Genomic DNA, 18,887 nt, shown 5'->3' with positions numbered 1-18,887 from the left:
TCTGGGGGTCTATCGCCTGCCCAGCAATCGCGGTTCCAGCAGCTAGGACAGGGAGGCCTCACGGGAGTCGCTAGGCTGCCATGGATGGCTGCCGTCAACTCCTCTGCTCCCGCTGTAGTACGCTTTCCCATGGCGGTTCCCCCACCGAACCCTGTTGGGCTATGGCTGAATCCAGCTGCTGCTTTGCTCTGCCGTTCAGTCTACTTGTCCCGGGCCGGAAAACTGGCCTTTGTGGTGAGCTCTGCCTAGCCAAGGCAATTCCAGCTCTTCACTCAACTCTTCTAGATGCAAGGGGGTTGTGGGTTTTTATGTACCAGCCATGTCTCTACCACCCAAAGAGTTATTCCCGCCACGGCTGTGAAGCCCCTCCATCTTTGCCCCCCATCTCTGTCCAGGGCTCTCACCCCGCCTTGGCCAACATCCACGTCATCAGAGTGACCCCACACCTGGTTCTTGTCCAGGCGGGTTGCCCGCAGGGTAAGCTCAAAAATATGGACCCCAAGTACAAACCTTAGTCCCAGTATACCCCAATGTCCCTCACCAGTGCTGAGGGTCCAGGCCCCAGCCAAGGGTCCAGGGAACCTGCCCAGGGCTCCACCCTTGCTCCAACTGTCCCCTCCTAAAATATTTCAAGGGAGACGAACCAAGATTCCTCAGCCACGTCCAGGGCATCCAGGGACCAAAGCCAGAGCCTGAAATAAAAACTGAGGCGGGAGCAGCCAGCCCGTTACTCTGTGCAGAGAGAGATGCAGAGAGTGAGGGAGGCAGGGAAAACATCAGAGACAAACGGGTCTGCGCTCAAGTCTGTTCTCCAGGGTGAGCTACAGCAGCAGAGCTGTGGTGGGGAAAGGAGGAGCCCAGGGCTCGGCTAGCAGGGGGCTGGGGGTTGGGTTTGAGGGGCACTGGCAGAGCTAAGATCCATGGCTGAGGGTATCTCAGCAGCAGGACAGTCCGGGACCTGCCAGGAGGCGGAGCAGAGCTGGCTCTGGCCGTCAGAACTGCCAGGCTCGGTGCCCAGGTCTGCTCCAGTGACGTTCCGTCAATCCCCTCTCCCTTCCTGTGGCTAATGCCTGGCCGGGGCGGTGAGCTCTGGCCGGCTGCGCTTTGTCCAGGAGCCCTGGAGCCCTGTGAGCTGGGGGAGAGATTCAGGATGCCCAAGGCAGGCCGCCTGCAATAAGAACAGGAGCAATGGCAGCTGGCGTTTCTGAGACTCCCCAGCGGATCGGGTGTTTCCAGTGGGCTGAGCTCAGTAACCGCTGTATCATTCCCATTAGAGTTTGGGGTGCTGCCCTCCCGGGCCCCCAGGCAACCCAAACCCCACCAGCAGAGGGTACAGCAGGAAGTGCCTTCTCCTTGGCACTCACCAGAGAATTGAGTTGCCAACTCACAGCAGCCCAATGGAAACTTACCCAGCCATGGGGGGCTCGGTCTGAGAGCAGGCCAAGGGCACGACTCCAGCCCATGAGAGGTAATGGGGATGATGCCTGCAGGGCTGCACTGAGGGTGCACCCAGCCCTGTAGCCCACATGTCCAGGGGAGGTTACCAGGTGGGGAACCCCATGGGGAAATCCCTCTTCCGCCTTCTTCTGACGGTTGCCTACCATGTCCCTGGCTGAGCAGCTGGCACCAGCAGCTCCCCTCGCTCCATAAAGGGCTTTGGGATCTTCCAGGGCAAAAGGTTCCAGAAAGGCCATGAAATGTACAAGTTCCCAAGGATATGATGCTGGACATGTCAGCCAGGATACTGGGGGGCAGGTTCCTGTGAGGTGAATGACCAGGCCATGAGAGATCGGCTGGGATCCACCTTGGGGAAGAGCTAGAGCAAAGTGCCAGGCCCCTCTGGTGAGTGGAAACCCAGAGCTGTCCCTCCCACTCCCAGCCAGTGAAAGGAAGGGCAGGCTGTGTGTGTCTGCTAATGGCACATAATGGGACACACCCAGAGACAGTGTCAGAGGAGCAGTGAGAGCCCTGTAACCATGACACATGGCAAAACAAAGTTGTTCCCCCTCCTAGCCTCATTCTCAGCAACTGTTGACCCATTTTAGAGAAACTTTCCCCAAAACTTTGGATGGAGGCAGACACCTGGCCTGGGAAATTTCAGCCCCAGCGGTTACAGTTCAGCAAAGTTACAGGCAACTGAAACCAAGGTCTTAAAATAGAAAGTGTTGGGCAGCCTTGGCTAGTGGCATCTCTACCATCCTCACCTATAAAGAGATAGAGATAAAGCATATAGAGCTCGAGATAGAGCTTATAGGGTAACCGGAGACAGGGATTGTAGAGAGGGGACATGATTGGATAGCTGGACAGAGCATAGTCCATAGGTAGCTCTAACTAGTTAGCTAGGTGTTTATACCACACCCATCCTCATGCTGCCTTGCTAGGCCATTCCAGCTCTCAGTGGTGGCTGGTTTCTTCTTAGCTATGTGGAGGGCAGGATTTGAATTCAAGGTGATCTTGACACATTGGAGAATTGGTCTGAAATGAACGACTTGAAATTCCGTAAAGATGCGGGCCAAGTGCCGCACTTAGGAAGGAAAAATCAAAGGCAGGGCGACAGACTGGGGTATAACTGGCTAGGTGATCATACGGCTGGAAAGGATCAGGAGGTACAGTGGATGACAAATTGAATATGAGTCAAGAATGTGATTCAGTTGCCAAAAAATCCCCGTATTGTCCTTCTGTCAGTTTTTCCTAACTTTCTCATGCTAACATCTCCCACTAACTAAGCATTTTTGTCTGGGGCTAGTGTGGATCAGCTCCTCAAAACCACCAGCCTCCACCCTCACAAGCACTGCCTGCCTGGGCCCCGCAGGCCTCAGCCTGTGTGGGCCAGTTAGTGAGAGGTAGCCCCGGACCCCCTGTGTTCTCTGAGTGTCCCCCTGGAGCATCCAGCCCCGATCCACTGGACACACACAGAACTACCAGGTGTGCTGTCCCACAGGGACTGTCATAAATATCAAGGGAAGGGTAAACACCTTTAAAATCCCTCCTGGCCTGAGGAAAGACCCTTTCACCTGTAAAGGGTTAAGAAGCTAGGATAACCTTGCTGGCAACTGATCACAATGACCAATGAGGAGACAAGATACTTTCAAAGCTGGAGCAGGGGAGAAACAAAGGCTCTCTCTGTCTGTGTGATGGTTTTTCTGGGGACAGAACAGGAATGGAGTCTTAGAACTTAGTAAGTAATCTAGCTAGAGATGCGTTAGATTCTGATTTCTTTAAATGGCTGAGAAAATAAGCTGTGCTGAATGGATTGGATATTCCTGTTTTTGTGTCTTTTTGTAACTTAAGGTTTTGCCTAGAGGGATTCTCTATCTTTTGAATCTGATTACACTGTAAGGTATTTACCATCCTGATTTTACAGAGGTGATTCTTTTACTTTTTCTTCAATTAAAATTCTTCTTTTAAGAACCTGATTGCTTTTTTTCATTGTTCTTAAGATCCAAGGGTTTGGGTCTGTGTTCCCCTATGTAAATTGGTGAGGATTTTTATCAAGCCTTCCCCAGGAAAGGGGGTGTAGGGTTTGGGGAGGATTTTGGGGGGAAAGACATTTCCAAGCGGGCTCTTTCCCTGTTATATATTTGTTAGACGCTTGGTGGTGGCAGCAAAAAACGTCCAAGAGCAAAAGGTAAAATAGTTTGTACCATGGGGAAATTTTAACCTAAGCTGGTAAACATAAACTTAGGGGGTTTTCATGCAGGTCCCCACATCTGTACCCTAGAGTTCAGAGTGGGGAAGGAACCTTGACATGGTGGCAGAGCGGTGGGATTAACTTGAAATCATTTTGAGATCAATTTGAGATTTTTTGAACCAGAAGCACAGATTTTAAAAGGAATTTTTTTTTCCTTTGGGCTGCTGGAACCCAGGTTTTAAACTGAAAACAGTTAGAGTTGTTGGGGTTTTTTGTTTTTTGTTTGTTTTTTTTTTGTCTCTGCTTGGGGGCCAGAGCAGAGACAAAAGGGAATTGTCTTTTGTGAGCTGGAGTTTTCTCTACCTAAAAGCAGGGTAGTTAACCTCCTGCAGGGAAATTCATTAGTCTTCACAGATCTGAAGACGTTTTTTTTTACCTAAGAGCAACTAGAGGGGTTTTCTGTCTATTTGCCTGGAGACAAAGGTGTTAGGACTTTTCTGCAGGCTGACAAACACTATCAGAGAATATAGGTATCATATTACAGCACAGCAAAATTTTACAAGCCAAGGTTTTTGTGTTTGTTTGTTTTATTTCTCTCTCTTGGGTGTAAAGTTAGTTAAAAACAGAGAGGCAAAGATGGCAGAAATCAAGACACAACACAAATTGGAGTTAATCAGACTAGAGGCAGTGAAAGAGGCGGAAAAAGCCCTAGAAGCTGCCCACAGGAGAGCTATGGAGGCAAGGGACAAAGAACTGGAGAAGGAAAAAGAGAGGAAGCATGTGGAGGAGGAGAAGGAAAAAGAGACGAAGCATGCACTGGAGATGGAGAAGGCAAAGGCTCAGCAGAATATACCAACAAACCCTAGCAATCCTTCTCCAGGTACCACTTCCCATCCCAGAAAGTTCCCCACTTACAAGGCAGGCAATGATACAGAGGCCTTCTTAGAAAACATCAAAAGGGCCTGCCTTGGGTACAGCATCTCTACCGACCAATACATGGTAGAGCTGAGGCCGCAGCTCAGTGGACCCTTAGCTGAGGTGGCGGCTGAAATGCCTAAGGAACACATGAACAAGTATGAACTGTTTAAAACCAAGGCAAGAGTCAGAATGGGGCTAACACCCAAGCATTCCCGTCGATGGTTCAGAGCTCTAAGGTGGAAACCAGATGTTTCATTTACCCGACATGCCTACCACATTGTGAAACATTGGGATGCCTGGATATCAGGAGCAAGTGTTAAATCTCCAGTAGATTTGCCCTTCCTAATGCAAATGGTGCAGTTCTTAGAGCATGTTCCTGAGGAAATAGAAAGATACATCCTAGATGGGAAGCCCAGAAATGTAATTGAGGCAGGGGAGATTGGAGCTGTCAAGGTTCCTTCCCCACTCTGAACTCTAGGGTACAGATGTGGGGACGTGCATGAAAGCCTCCTAAGCTTATTTTTACCAGCTTAGGTTAAAACTTCCCCAAGGTACAAATTAATTTTACCCTTTCCCCTTGGATTTCCACTGCCACCACCAAACTTTATCTGGGTTTACTGGGAAACGTAGTTTGGACTCGTCTTTCCCCCCAAAATCCTCCCAACCCTTGCACCCCACTTCCTGGGGAAGCTTTGGTAAAAATCCCCAGCAATTTGCATAGGTGACTACAGACCCAAACCCTTGGATCTTAGAACAATGAAAAAGCATTCAGTTTCCTTACAAGAAAACTTTTAATAGAAGTAAAGGAATCACCTCTGTAAAATCAGGATGGTAGATACCTGACAGGGGAATTAGATTCAAAACATAGAGAATCTCTCTAGGCAAAACCTTAAGTTACAAAAAAGACACACAGACAGGAATAGTCATTCTATTTAGTACAGTTCTTTTCTCAGCCATTTAAAGAAATCATAATCTAACACATACCTAGCTAGATTACTTACTAAAAGTTCTAAGACTCCATTCCAGTTCTGTCCCCGGCAAAAGCAGCATATAGACAGACACAGACCCTTTGTTTTTCTCCCTCCTCCCAGCTTTTGAAAGTATCTTGTCTCCTCATTGGTCATTTTGGTCAGATGCCAGTGAGGTTACCTTTAGCTTCTTAACCCTTTACAGATAAGAGGATTTTTCCTCTGGCCACGAGGGATTTTAAAGGGGTTTACCCTTCCATTTATATTTATGACACACCCCCCAAATCTCAGCTAGGGTGAAACGCTGGCTGGGATTTCTTTCTGGAGCTCTACGAAAAAACAGATTTAATAAGACACATGCACCTCTAAATATACTACCAAGTACATAAAGACTAACAATATTTTCCACATCTCAAGGATGATTTTAACCAGTTGATTCTGGGAAACTTTCATGGGAGAGTGCATCAGCCACTTTGTTAGAAGCTCCTGAGATGCGTTGGATGTCGAAATCAAAATGTTGGAGAGCTAAACTCCACCGAATAAGTTTTTTGTTATTTCCCATGGCAGTATGAAGCCACTGTAGAGCAGCATGGTCGGTTTGCAGGTGGAAACGCCATCCCCAAACATATGGGCGTAGCTTTTCCAGGGCATAGACAATGGCGCAACATTCTTTTTCACTGACTGACCAGTGACCTTGCTTTCCCTCTCAGACAGTTTTTTGCTGAGAAACACTACAGGGTGGAATTCTTGATCAGGTCCTTTCTGCATTAAAACTGCTCCCACACCACAGTCAGATGAATCTGTGGTTACTAGGAACGGTTTGTCAAAGTCTGGGGCCCTTAGTACAGGGTCAGACATGAGTGTTGCTTTAAGGTGGTTAAAGGCCTTCTGACACTTTTTGGTCCACTGAACGGCATTTGGCTGTTTCTTTTTGGTTAGGTCTGTCAGTGGGGCGGCAATTTGGCTGTATTGCGGTACAAATCGTCTGTAGTAACCGACCAAGCCTAAGAAGGATTGAACCTGTTTCTTTGACTTTGGGACAGGCCACTTTTGGATAGCATCCACTTTGGCCTGTAGGGGGCTGATAGTTCCTTGACCCACCTGGTGTCCAAGGTAAGTCACTCTGTTTAGGTCTATTTGACACTTCTTAGCCTTAACAGTTAGTCCTGCCTCCCTTATGTGCACAAGGACTTTTTGTAGTTGTTCCAGGTGTTCTGCCCAGGAATCCGAAAATATGGCCACATTGTCAAGGTAGGCCACTGCATATTCTCCTAAACCCACTAGGAGACCACCTACAAGTCTTTGGAAGGTGGCGGGTGCATTTTGCAGCCCGAAAGGGAGGACATTAAATTCATACAGCCCGACATGTGTGGTGAAGGCTGACTTTCCTTGGCGGATTCATCTAGTGGTACCTGCCAGTACCCCTTGGTTAAGTCCAAGGTAGAGATGAACTGGGCCCGTCCCAGTTTCTCTAATAGTTCATCTGTGCGTGGCATTGGATAATTGTCTGGGTGAGTTAAAGCATTTAGCTTACGGTAGTCCATGCAAAAACGTATTTCCCCATCTGGTTTGGGAACTAGAACCACTGGAGATGCCCATGCACTTCCAGAGGGGCGGATTACACCCATCTGTAACATATCCTGGATCTCCCGTTCTATAGCAGTTTTAGCTTGAGGAGACACCCGGTAAGGTTGGACTTTAATTGGGTGAGCATTACCTGTGTCAATGGAGTGGTATGCCCGTTCAGTCAGTCCTGGGGTGGCTGAGAAAGTTAGCGTGTAGCTAGTGCACAGCTCCTCGATCTGCTGTCACTGCATACGCCCAAGGGTCATGGAGAGGTTCACCTCTTCCACACCACCAGCACTTTTCCCTTCGTAGTAGACACCTTCAGGCCACTCAGCGTCCTCTCCTCCCTGGGCTGTAAACTGACAAACCTTGAATTCTCTGGAATAAAAGGGCTTTAGAGAATTAATATGGTACACTTTAGGCTTGAGGTGGGGGATGCTATGAGATAATTAACAGCTCCCAGGCGCTCCTGGACCGTGAATGGCCCTTCCCACGATGCTTCCATTTTATGGGCCTGGAGCGCCTTTAAGACCATGACCTGGTCTCCTACTTTGAAGGAAACTCTCTGGCATGTTTATCATATGAAGCTTTTTGCTCTTTTTGAGCATCCTGTAAGTTTTCTTTAACAAGGGCTAAAGAGGTTCGGAGGGTGTTTTGTAGGTTGGTTACAAAGTCCAGAATGTTAGTTCCTGGAGAAGGTGTAAATCCCTCCCATTGCTGCTTCACCAACTGTAATGACCCCTTAACGTCACGGCCATAAACAAGTTCAAATGGGGAAAACCCTAAACTGGGATGTGGTACAGCTCTGTAGGCAAAGAGCAACTGCTGCAACACTAGGTCCCAATCATTGGAGTGCTTATTTACGAATTTATGTATCTTAGCCCCCAAAGTTCCATTAAACTTCTCCACCATGCCATTTGTTTGATGGTGATAAGGAGTGTCAACCAAATGATTTACCCCATGAGCTTCCCAAAGATTTTCCATAGTTCCTGCCAGGAAATTAGTCCCTGCATCTGTGAGGATGTCGGAGGGCCAACCTACTGTGGCAAAAATGTCTGCTAGTGCCTGGCACACACTTTTAGCCCTGGTGTTGATTAGAGCTACTGCTTCCGGCCATCGGGTGGCAAAATCCATGAAAGTCAGTATGTACTGCTTTCCTCTGGCTGTCTTTTTCAGGAAAGGACCCAGAATATCCACAGCTACTCGCTGAAATGGAACTTCAATGATGGGGAGTGCCTGGAGAGGGGCTTTGACCTGGTCTTGGGTTTTTCCCACTCTTTGGTATACTTCACAATACCGGACATAGGTAGAAACATCCTTGCCCATTCCCTCCCAGTGGAATGACCCCCCCGAAACGGTCTTTGGTCCTGTTCACCCCAGCATGGCCACTAGGGTGATCATGGGCTAAGCTCAAAAGCTTGGCCCAGTATTTAGTTGGAACTACCAACTGTCACTGAGGATGCCAGTCTTCCTGATGTCCACCAGAAAGAATTTCCTTGTATAAAAGTCCTCTTTCTACAACAAACCTGGATCGATTAGAAGAGCTGAGAGGCGGTGGATTGCTCCCTGCTGCCGTCCAAGCTCTCTGGAGGCTTTCATCTGCTTCCGGTTCGATCTGGAACTGTTCCCTTGATGCTGGAGACATCAGTTCCTCATTGGATTGTGGACCTAGGCTTGGTCCCTCTGGAAGCGATGTAGGGGATGGGGCTGTTTCCATTGACTGTGAACCGCTCTTCGCTGGGACATTATGTTGGGGTTATGTTGGGGCTGCTGCCGGTTCAGGTTTGGTGGGGTCCTCGGGTGTTGAGGTTGCAAGTACTGGATCCAGTGCTGGCAATGGGTCTGGTGCTGGTCGTTCCGCTGGTTCCGGTTCTGGGACTGGTTCCATCTGGGTCTCTGAGACTGGATCCTCTACTGATGTTGCAGATATTGGCCTGGGGTTATGTGCCTCCAGCTGAAATTTTGGAGAAAGTTTCCACTAAAATAAGCCAGGAGTTGCCGACAATAAGGCTAGGAGGGGGAAAAACTTTGTTTTCCCAAGTGTCATGGTTTCGCTTTCGCTGCTGCTCTGACACCATCTCTGGGTGCACCCTGGCACCTGCCATTCATAGCACAGACAGACACACAGCCTGCCCTTCCTTTCACTGCCTGGGAGGGACAGCTCTGGGTTTCCACTCACCAGAGGGGCCTGGGACTTCGCTCTAGCAATTTGCACAGGTGGATCTCAGCTAATCCCTCATGGCCTGGTCATACACCTCCCTGGGAACATATCCCCAGTATCCTGGCTGTCACACCCAGCATCACATCCCTGGGAACCTGCCCATTCTAAGGTCTTTCTGAGACCTTTTGTCATGGAAGATTCATGGAGCGAGGGGAGCTACTGATGCCAGCAGGTCAGGCATGGACATGGTGGGCAACCATCAGGAGAAGAAGGAAGAAGGATTCCCCCATGGGGTTCCCCACCTGGTAGCCTCCCTTGGACATATGGGGTACAGGGCTAGCTGCACCCCAGTGCATCCCTGCAGGCTTTGTCCCCATTATCTCTGGGGTGGAGTCAGGCCCTTGGCCTGCTCTCAGACCGAGCCCCCCATGGATATACAGTTGTATCCTAGCGGAACCAATGGGGTTAGCATGTGCTGTCTTGCCCTTCAGGAGTCTGTAACCAGCAGTATCCAGTGACCAAACAACTGAAGCATTTTTTATTTAGCAGCAGAAATGTAGCCTAAGAGAAAATGTTGTTAAAACAACAGCCTATTGCATGTCTGTCTACCTAGAGTCCTACCATCCCCTGATGTTAGCCCAGGAACATCTGGCTTCTCCAGCAGCCTCCTGTGCATGAATCCAGTTGCCTCCCATTGCTCCCCCACCCGCCCCAAGAGTGGGGCCCCATTTAACCCCTTCTGGGGTCCTTTCTTCTTCTGAATTCACAGGCATTGGCCTTTTCCAATGAAAACAATTTTGTAGGTTGGAGGGAGACCAGAATGAGAACCAAAGCCAATAATTCTGGCTTTGATAACCAAAGCTAATAACTCTCCCTTTAACATTGGAGCTGGCAGAAGCTTTTGGGCCCAAACTCCCCTTCTTACCCCCCTCCCCCCACCCCCAGTGAAAAAGTAGATCGAGAGACAACAAAACAGGTTGAAATTTTTTTGTCAGTTTTGCCAACTTGTTCATTTTGGGAACAAACAAATAGCCAAAATTCCAAAAATCCCATGTTGACATTTTAAAAATGGAACAGTACAATTTTTCCAGTTCCAAATGATGTTCAGTTTTGAAATTTACTTCCATTTTTTAAAATTAAAAATTAAAGAAAAAAATAAAAACAAAAAAACCCTGCTTGAAACTGAAAAAAAAAAAAAAAACCTTTAATTTCAGCTCAAACAAAATGTTTCATTTGATCCTAAATGGAATTTTTTTGACTTCTCAATCTGCCATTTTTTCCCAATTTTTCAGAATAGCCAGATGACACAGAGCGTGGGGGAGTCAGGGCCCTGCACCCCCAACTTCCTGTGATTCACTGTGACGCTCAGCCAGCCAGGAAAACAAATGGTTTATTAGACGACAGGAACACAGTCTAAAACAGAGCTTGTAGGTCCAGAAAACAGGACCCCACAGTCAGGTCCATCTTGGGGAGGGGGTGTGTGGGAAGCCCAGACCCAGGTTCTGGGCCTTCTCCCATCTCCCCAGACAGCTCCAAACTGAAACTGCCTCCAGCAGTCTCCCCCAGCCACACACCCTAGCTGCCCCTCCACCCTTTGTCCAGTTTTCAGGCAGAAGGTGTCACCTGGCCCCAACCCCCTCCTGGGCTCAGGTTACATGCTGGCCATCAAGTATCAGCCCTCAGTGAAGTCACACCCTTATATCCCACGAACATCTAGTATTAATGCAGACAGTAAACTAGTAAAAAGAACAGGAGGACTTGTGGCACCTTAGAGACTAACAAATTTATTAGAGCATAAGCTTTTGTGAGCTACAGCCCACTTCGTCGGATGCATAGAATGGAACATATAGTAAGAAGATAGATATATACATACAGAGAATCATGGAAAGGTCCGAGTTGCCATACAAACTGTAAGAGGCTAATTAATTAAGATGAGCTATTATCAGCAGGAGAAAAAAACTTTTGGAGTGATAATCAAGATGACCCATTTAGACAGTTGACAAGAAGGTGGGAGGATGCTTAATATAGGGAAATAGATTCAATATGTGTAATGACCCAGCCACTCCCAGTCTCTATTCAAACCCAAGTTAATGGTATCTAGTTTGCATATTAATTCAAGCTCAGCAGTTTCTCATTGGAGTCTGTTTCTGAAGCTTTTCTGTTATAAAATTGCCACCCTTAAGTCTGTTACTGAGTGGCCAGAGAGGTTGAAGTGCTCTCCTACCGGTTTTTGATTGTTATGATTCCTGATATCAGATTTGTGTCCATTTATTCTTTTGCATAGGGACTGTCTGGTTTGGCCAATGTACATGGCAGAGGGGCATTGCTGGCACATGATGGCATAGATCACATTGGTAGATGTGCTGGTGAACGAGCCCCTGATGGTGTGGGTAATGTGATTAGGTCCTATGATGGTGTCACTTGAATAAATATGTGGACAGAGTTGGCTTTGTTGCAAGGATAGGTTCCTGGGTTAGTGTTTTTGTTGTGTAGTGTGTGGTTGCTGGAGAGTATTTGCTTCAGGTTGGGGGGCTGCCTGTAAGCGAGGACTGGTCTGTCTCCCAAGATCTGTGAGAGTGAGGGTTCATTTTTCAGGATAGGTTGTAGATCTCTGATGATGCGCTGGAGAGGTTTTAGTTGGGGGCTGAAGGTGATGGCTAGTGGCGTTCTGTTATTTTCTTTGTTGGGCCTGTCCTTTAGTAGGTGACTTCTGGGTACTCTTCTGGCTCTGTCAATCGGTTTTTTTCACTTCAGCAGGTGGGTATTGTAGTTCTAACAACGCTTGATAGAAATCTTGTAGGTGTTTGTCTCTGTCTGAGGGGTTGGAGCGAATGCGGTTTTATCGTAGAGCTTGGCTGTAGATGATGGATCGTGTGGTGTGGTCTGGATGAAAGCTGGAGGCATGTAGGTAGGCATAGCAGTCAGTAGGTTTCCGGTATAGGGTGGTGTTTATGTGACCATCCCTTAATAGCACAGTAGTGTCCAGGAAGTGGATCTCTTGTGTGGACTGGTCCAGGCTGAGGTTGATGGTGGGATGGAAATTGTTGAAATCATGGTGGAATTCCTCAAGAGCTTCTTTTCCATGGGTCCAGATGATGAAGAGGTGTAGCCAGACAGCCAGCCCCCCACCCCTCAGACCAGCATTGCTGGAAACACAGGAGGAAGCAGGAACAGGGCACTTAACATATATTCCAGCACAGCCTTTGAAGCTGTGAAAGCACAGGTGTGCTGCTACAATGTGCCTCTGGGAAGAGATACGACGATTAAGCTCACAGCAGGCAGAGGCCCTGTGACAGACATGGCTCTTAGCCCCAACTAAATAGCGTGATGCACACACACCAACATCCTAGGTGGGAAAATATTTACCCTGATAAAAGAAATGTCCAGTAGTCGAAACTTATTGTTTCTCTCCTTTGCAAGTGTAAACTACTCTTGTGAAAGCTGGCGTCACCCCGACAGACCAGCCTCAATTTGGCATAAGAAAGGAGAAAGAGAATAAAGGAGTACAGAGGTATAAGTAGGGGACCTACAGCACCATGATTTTTGAGTGCTTTTCACTATCTATCTGCTGGTCAGATAAGTGACAGCCTCCCAAGGCTTCTGCAGCTAAGAGGGTCCCTACGCCTTGTCCCTTATTCGTCTTTCCGCGGAATTGAGTGACCGATCCTGGCTTGGCACCGCTGGAATCGAGAGATGCAAGGAGGGTAAGAAGCACCCACACCTGATCTCCTATCTTTAGTGTACACATATTTTGAAATAGAGCTCTATACTTTGTTTTCTTTGGGATTGTGGCTTCAGTTTTGTAACTTGTTTGTGTGTGTAACATCTCTACATTTAAATAAGTAGGCACTAGCAATTTTGTAACCGCATGATTAGAATCTAGCTTAATAAATTTTGGTAACCATTTATGCATAAGCCTGACTTGTTTTCTCTGGTTTACTGTAAAGCAGCCAACACAATTAAAGAACCTCAGCCGTTTTGGCTCTAAAGCCTGGCCATTAGGTGAGAGTACTAAGAGCCTAGCGTTGAGTTGTGCCGCCTCCACGGGGCAAACTCTTGGGGCACCTGTCAGTCAATCCTGGCTGCCCGCTGCGAAGGAGCTCTGAGCTCTAGCAGTTAAAGTCACGGGTGTAGAGAGGCTCTTAGTGCTGCCATTGGGGCACCTGTCAGTCAGTATTGACTGCCCGCTGCGAAGGAGCTCTGAGCTCTAGCAGTTAAAGTCACGGGTGGTTAGGACCTTGGGGCATCCGTCAGCCTAGCCCGGGCTGCCCGCCGCGAAGGGACAGTGCGTCCTAGCGGTTAAAGTCACGGATGGTATAAACGGGCATAGCTGGCACCTCACCAAACATCCTTGGCCGTCGGCTAACAGAAATTGGCGTCACGAACAGGATTGTGATATAGGCTGCACTACAGTAACACAATGAAACCAGTCATGATAAATACCACAGAATTCCCTGAGCTAGAGAAAAGTTTGACCCAAGAGGGATGGGGAAATCCTCTGTGGAGCAAAGAACTGCTGGAGAAATATTGGGGAAAACCAGCAGAGATCTGGCAGCATTTCTGTAACTGGAGAACTGCCTGCAAGATGAAGAAAGGGAAAGGAAAAGGTGCTTGTATATGGCTGCTTACTAACATTTGGCAAGCTGCCTGTAAGGATTATCATAGTCTGGCAATAGAATTTAATAGGCTACAACAGGAAAGGGACACACTGCGCCAGGAATGCCAGAATTTAGATACCAGAGTAAGAACACTGAATAGGGATATGGAACATCTTCAGAAAAGATTACTTCCCTTAATTGAGAAAGAAGGGATAGAACGAAGGGAAAAGCTGGAGACTAAAACACGCAGAATCAACCGGGCTAAAGTTGAGACTGCTCTCTGGCTAGACCCTGAGGAATGGGATGGAGACATTTGGGATTCAGCAAATGAGTCCCCCTCCTCTGAGGAGGAAGGTCCCTCTGTAAAATTAAGACCAGCTATCACACATCATAAATCAGAAGAACATGAGGAAAATTTGAGTGGGGCAGAGCTGGATGAAGAAGGGGATGACAATTATCCATCCACCTCTTCAAAAACAAAGAAGGGAGGTAAAAAGGGAAAAGGGAGTAAAGCTCCAACACACTTTACCAAAATTACCACCCGCCAATATACTCCCATGGAGTTAAAAACAATCCAGGGAGATTTTGCTAAAAAGCCTGAGGAAGGTATAATAGAGTGGCTGGTCCGCCTCTGGGACACTGGGGGTGGATATATACGCCTGACAGCCCAAGAAACTGAGCGCCTTAACTTAGGTGCAGGAATATTCCTGGAACACTCAGAGGGGAACACCCCTAAAACACTTTGGTCTCTGGCTTGTCGATGGGCAAGAGGAATTTACCCAGCAGACCGAGATGAACCCACAGTAATGCACTGGACCAACATAGATGAGGTAAAAACAGCTCTATTAACTGTGGCTGTCATTAGCATGCTTGGTCAAAACCCTCAAGAGTTAGCCTATGAAAGCCCATGGGAGGGTCAGGTAGATGTAGATGATCTCAGACCCCTGCTTAAGGGAGTTCCGAGTAACCACAGGGCTATGGCACTGTCCCTTAGATCAGAAGCTGCAGCACGTAACAGTACCTTTCGGGCACTGCTAAACCTTCTGGTGTCATACTTTAGAGAATTCGGAGACATCAGAGCACTGACAGGCAAAGCTAAGATGCGTTCCCTTCAGGGAAACAAGGGGGCACCATCTAAAGGACATAAAAACAAGCGAGAGCCAACCCAGGAGGAAAAGGAGCTTAGAGCCAAGTTGTGGAGACAATGTCTGGCTTTAGGTTATCCCAGAGATGTGATAAATGGACTGCCCACAGAGCGGCTAAAATTATTCACCACCTTTAAAAGAGCTGATTGGGAGACAACTCATGCTACTCCCAGTGCACCTCTGCAGCTCTCTCCTCTTTCCCCACCTGCAGACACCCGGTATACTCCATTGCTGCGGCAACTGCAAGAGTTACCAGAGCAGGGAAACTAGCTTGCGGGGGTCAATCTCCTCTCCTAATAAACCAGCTTAAATCCAAAGAGGAGAAAACAGCAGCAAAAGACCCCCGGATACATGTAACTGTAAATGACAAACACATTATTCCTTTCTTAATGGACACAGGGGCTCAAAGGTCCATGATTAAGCGAGAAAGTTTTCAGGGCTCGCCACCTACTGGCGGAAAGCAGGTACTCGTTACAGGGGTAAATGGCAGTACCATAACTTACCCATTAGTTAAGATAAAACTGGATATCCCCTTGCAACCCCACCATCAGCCCCGAAGATATGAGGTGATTTTGGGCAATGCCAACATACTGGGCATGGACGTTTTAAGAGGAAAGAAGGGAAGGATTAATGGGGAAAGATGGGCTTTTGGAGTCAGTTCTGTTCCTCATGCCACCCACCTGGAAGAGGAAAGCCCTCCCCACTATTCTGTAAACTTACTTAGCAGCGCGCCTGCTGTCCCGCCCTCAACAGTAACAAACACAACGCAGTATAATGTCCCAGCGAGGCCATAAGCCCTGTTACTGACCTGATCAAAGATTTGGAACAGCGAGGAATTTTAATTCGTACCCACTCTCGCTTTAATTCTCCTGTGTGGCCCATCAAGAAACCAAATGGCAAATGGAGACTCACTATAGACTATAGGAAGCTAAACAGTAACACTGGACCATTAACTGCAGCAGTCCCTAGCATAACAGATATTGTAAACACCATACAAACCTGGGATAAACCCTGGCTAGCAGTATTAGATGTAAAGGACATGTTCTTCATGGTCCCTTTGCAACCAGCTGACCAGGAAAGATTTGCTTTTACTTGGAAAGGTGTACAATACACTTTTACCCGAATGCCACAAGGGTTTAAACACTCACCCACTATTTGCCATGGGGCACTGGCAAAGGTCCTAGATGACCTTATACTGTCACCCAATGTACAAACTGTGCAATACATTGATGACATCTTAATAGGTGGGAAAACCTCAGAAGAGGTACAGAAGGCTGTGAATCAAATCAAAGGAGCACTAGAAGCCCTTAATTTAGAGTTACCAGCTGAGAAATGCCAAGGTCCCTCCCAAGAGATAAAATTCTTAGGTACTGTATGGATGGGAGGTCGGAGGTCTGTGCCTAATGACACTGTGCAAGAGCTAAATCAGGCACCCTCCCCTGAAAGTAAAGATCAATTGAGACAGATTTTGGGAACCCTGGGGTTTTGGAGAAAACATGTACCTGGCTTTGCCATTATCGCCAGACCATTGTACAATTTGTTAAAGAAAAGTGCTGCCTGGGAATGGGCTCCTGCCCATGAGGAAGCCCTCAGGCAACTGATAGGGGAGATACACACCTATCAGGCTCTGGGTCCCATACATCCTGAAGCCCCACTCCATTTGTACCTAACTGTGGGAGCCACTGGAATGTCTTATGCTCTCTGGCAAGACAGTGACTCTGCTCCCAGACGACCAATTCAGTTTGGTTCCAAGTCATGGCAAGGGTCACAGGCTAACTACACGCCTTATGAGAAGGTGCTTCTGGCAGCTTACACAGCCTTGAGAGAAACTGAGGAATTAACTCAGGATAAGGACATCACAATTCACACTCCTCTTCCAATCATTAAACCTATATTGGAAGGGAAAGAGTTACCACCTGGTGTAGCACAAAAGATGACTATCCAAAGATGGGCACTTTACATACACCACAGGGTAGGGAGTGCAGACACTGCACAAAACCCCACTATGATTCAGGAATCCCTATGGAAAGTAGGAATGCCTGATGAATACCGCCTGCCTCCACAGCAGTCTCCCATTAAGGATGCTGCCCCATTTGATCCTTCTAAGCCTGAGGGAGTATGGTTCACTGATGGCAGTGCCAGGCTGGTAAAAGGAAAATGGAAGGGAAAAGCTGCAGCAGTGCCTGCAGACCCCTCTGCAGCACCCCTAACTGCTGAAATTGATGGGTCAGCACAACTTGCAGAATTGGCTGCAATTAAACTGGCCTGTGAAGCAGGAGCCACCGCAGTATATACGGACTCCTATGCGGTATGGGCAGGTGCCACTCAGTGGATCACTAACTGGAAAAATAACCACTGGGAAATAGGAGGTAAACCAGTCTGGGGACTGGAATACTGGCAGTGGTTATATCAGCATGGCCTGCAAGAACCCCTGTCTATAGGACATGTCTCAGCTCATCAGAGGAATAATACCCCAGCTGCACAGTTAAACAATTTAGCCGATGCAGCTGCCCAGCTCTTTACCACACAAGTAGAATGGGAACGCTTATATTCATGGTTACATGATAATTTAGGACACACAGGAAGTGATGAGTTAGTGCGGCAAGCACATATCAGGGGGTGGCCTATCACCCACAGACAGGCTAGAGACCTGGTGCAAGCCTGCACTATTTGTGCTGAGACTAGAAAACATATAGCAGAAGGACAAAGGTTTGCCAGGCTAAGAGATGGAAAAACACTATGGGCAACCTGGCAGGTCGACTATGTCGGACCACTGCCCACTACAAGGCAGAGGTGGAAATACATCTTGACTGGAGTAGAAATTGTTTCAGGGATTGGTTTTGCATATCCAACCCGATTGGCAACAGGGTTGTCCACAGTTATGGGACTAAACCGCTTAACAGCAATTGTCCCAATGCCTCAAGAAATCCAATCAGATAATGGTTCGCATTTTAAGAATAAACTTGTAAGGGAATGGACCCTTAACCATGGAGTCCAATGGACCTTCCACCTTCCATATCGACCTCAATCTAATGGCATGGTCGAGTGCTGGAATGGGTTGCTAAAGAATCACTTGAAGCCTACTGATGGCACATGGGGAGACAGACTGGACGAAGTGGTGCAGAGATTAAACAACAGACAGACTCCTACAGGAAGTCCAATCAGCAGGGGATTCTTCCCTACAGGGAAAGCTATCTCCCCTGCCAGAACACCACTGCACAGTTCCAAGTATGCCCCCGGAGACACTGTTGTGATTAAACACCCAGCCTTGGGAACCTTTACCTGCGTTTTGCACGCCTATAAAGAGAAAGGTGTATGGAGTGCCTTAAATGCTGATAAAAGGCTAATAACCATTACAGAGGCTTGGATCGCATCCAAGACCGGCTGACCATGTGATTTATTGCAGGAATGGTCCCATGGTTCCGAGCAACCTGCCAGCTAACCTGTCAGCAAAATGGATCATGCAGCAGACCTGTGTGATCACTAGAGACTACTAGGGACTGTTGATATATTTGCCATTACTTATAATAGCAGGTGTAATTTTTGCTTTTGGTTTTAAAATAAGTTTTTTAGCTAGAACACGACCCACCAGAGATATGTTCCTGCAAGCCCTCATGATCCTTCTGTTGGCTCCAGTCACCTTGGCAATACCAGAACATCCTCTTCGGGGAGCAATCCAAACCATCGCCTCAGCTGCTGGTGCTACAAATGGCTGGATGTGCACCTTGCTGGATTCAACCAATGCACTGGGAATTGAATTGGTACCAGTACATGCAGTGGCTGAGAATGGACAAACCTCATGGATGCGATGGTTAGCTCAACACTTGGGATTCTCCCTCTCCCCGTTTTTACATTCGGTTGTGAAAACTGTTTTAACCATTTTAATTATTGTAATTGTTT

At 47.7% G+C, this 18,887-nt stretch overlaps 1 protein-coding gene across 1 annotated transcript in view; it reads right to left on the bottom strand.

Annotated features, from left to right (window-relative positions):
• LOC144930594 (prostasin-like) overlaps positions 1-18,887 on the bottom strand; it is a 106,582-nt gene that overhangs the window by 34,547 nt on the left and 53,148 nt on the right.

The sequence above is a fragment of the Lepidochelys kempii genome, chromosome 6 (assembly GCF_965140285.1).
Source record: "Lepidochelys kempii isolate rLepKem1 chromosome 6, rLepKem1.hap1, whole genome shotgun sequence".
Taxonomy (NCBI): domain Eukaryota; kingdom Metazoa; phylum Chordata; order Testudines; family Cheloniidae; genus Lepidochelys; species Lepidochelys kempii.
Note: the sequence above shows the minus strand (reverse complement) of the source record. Positions and strands in the feature narration are given on the sequence as shown.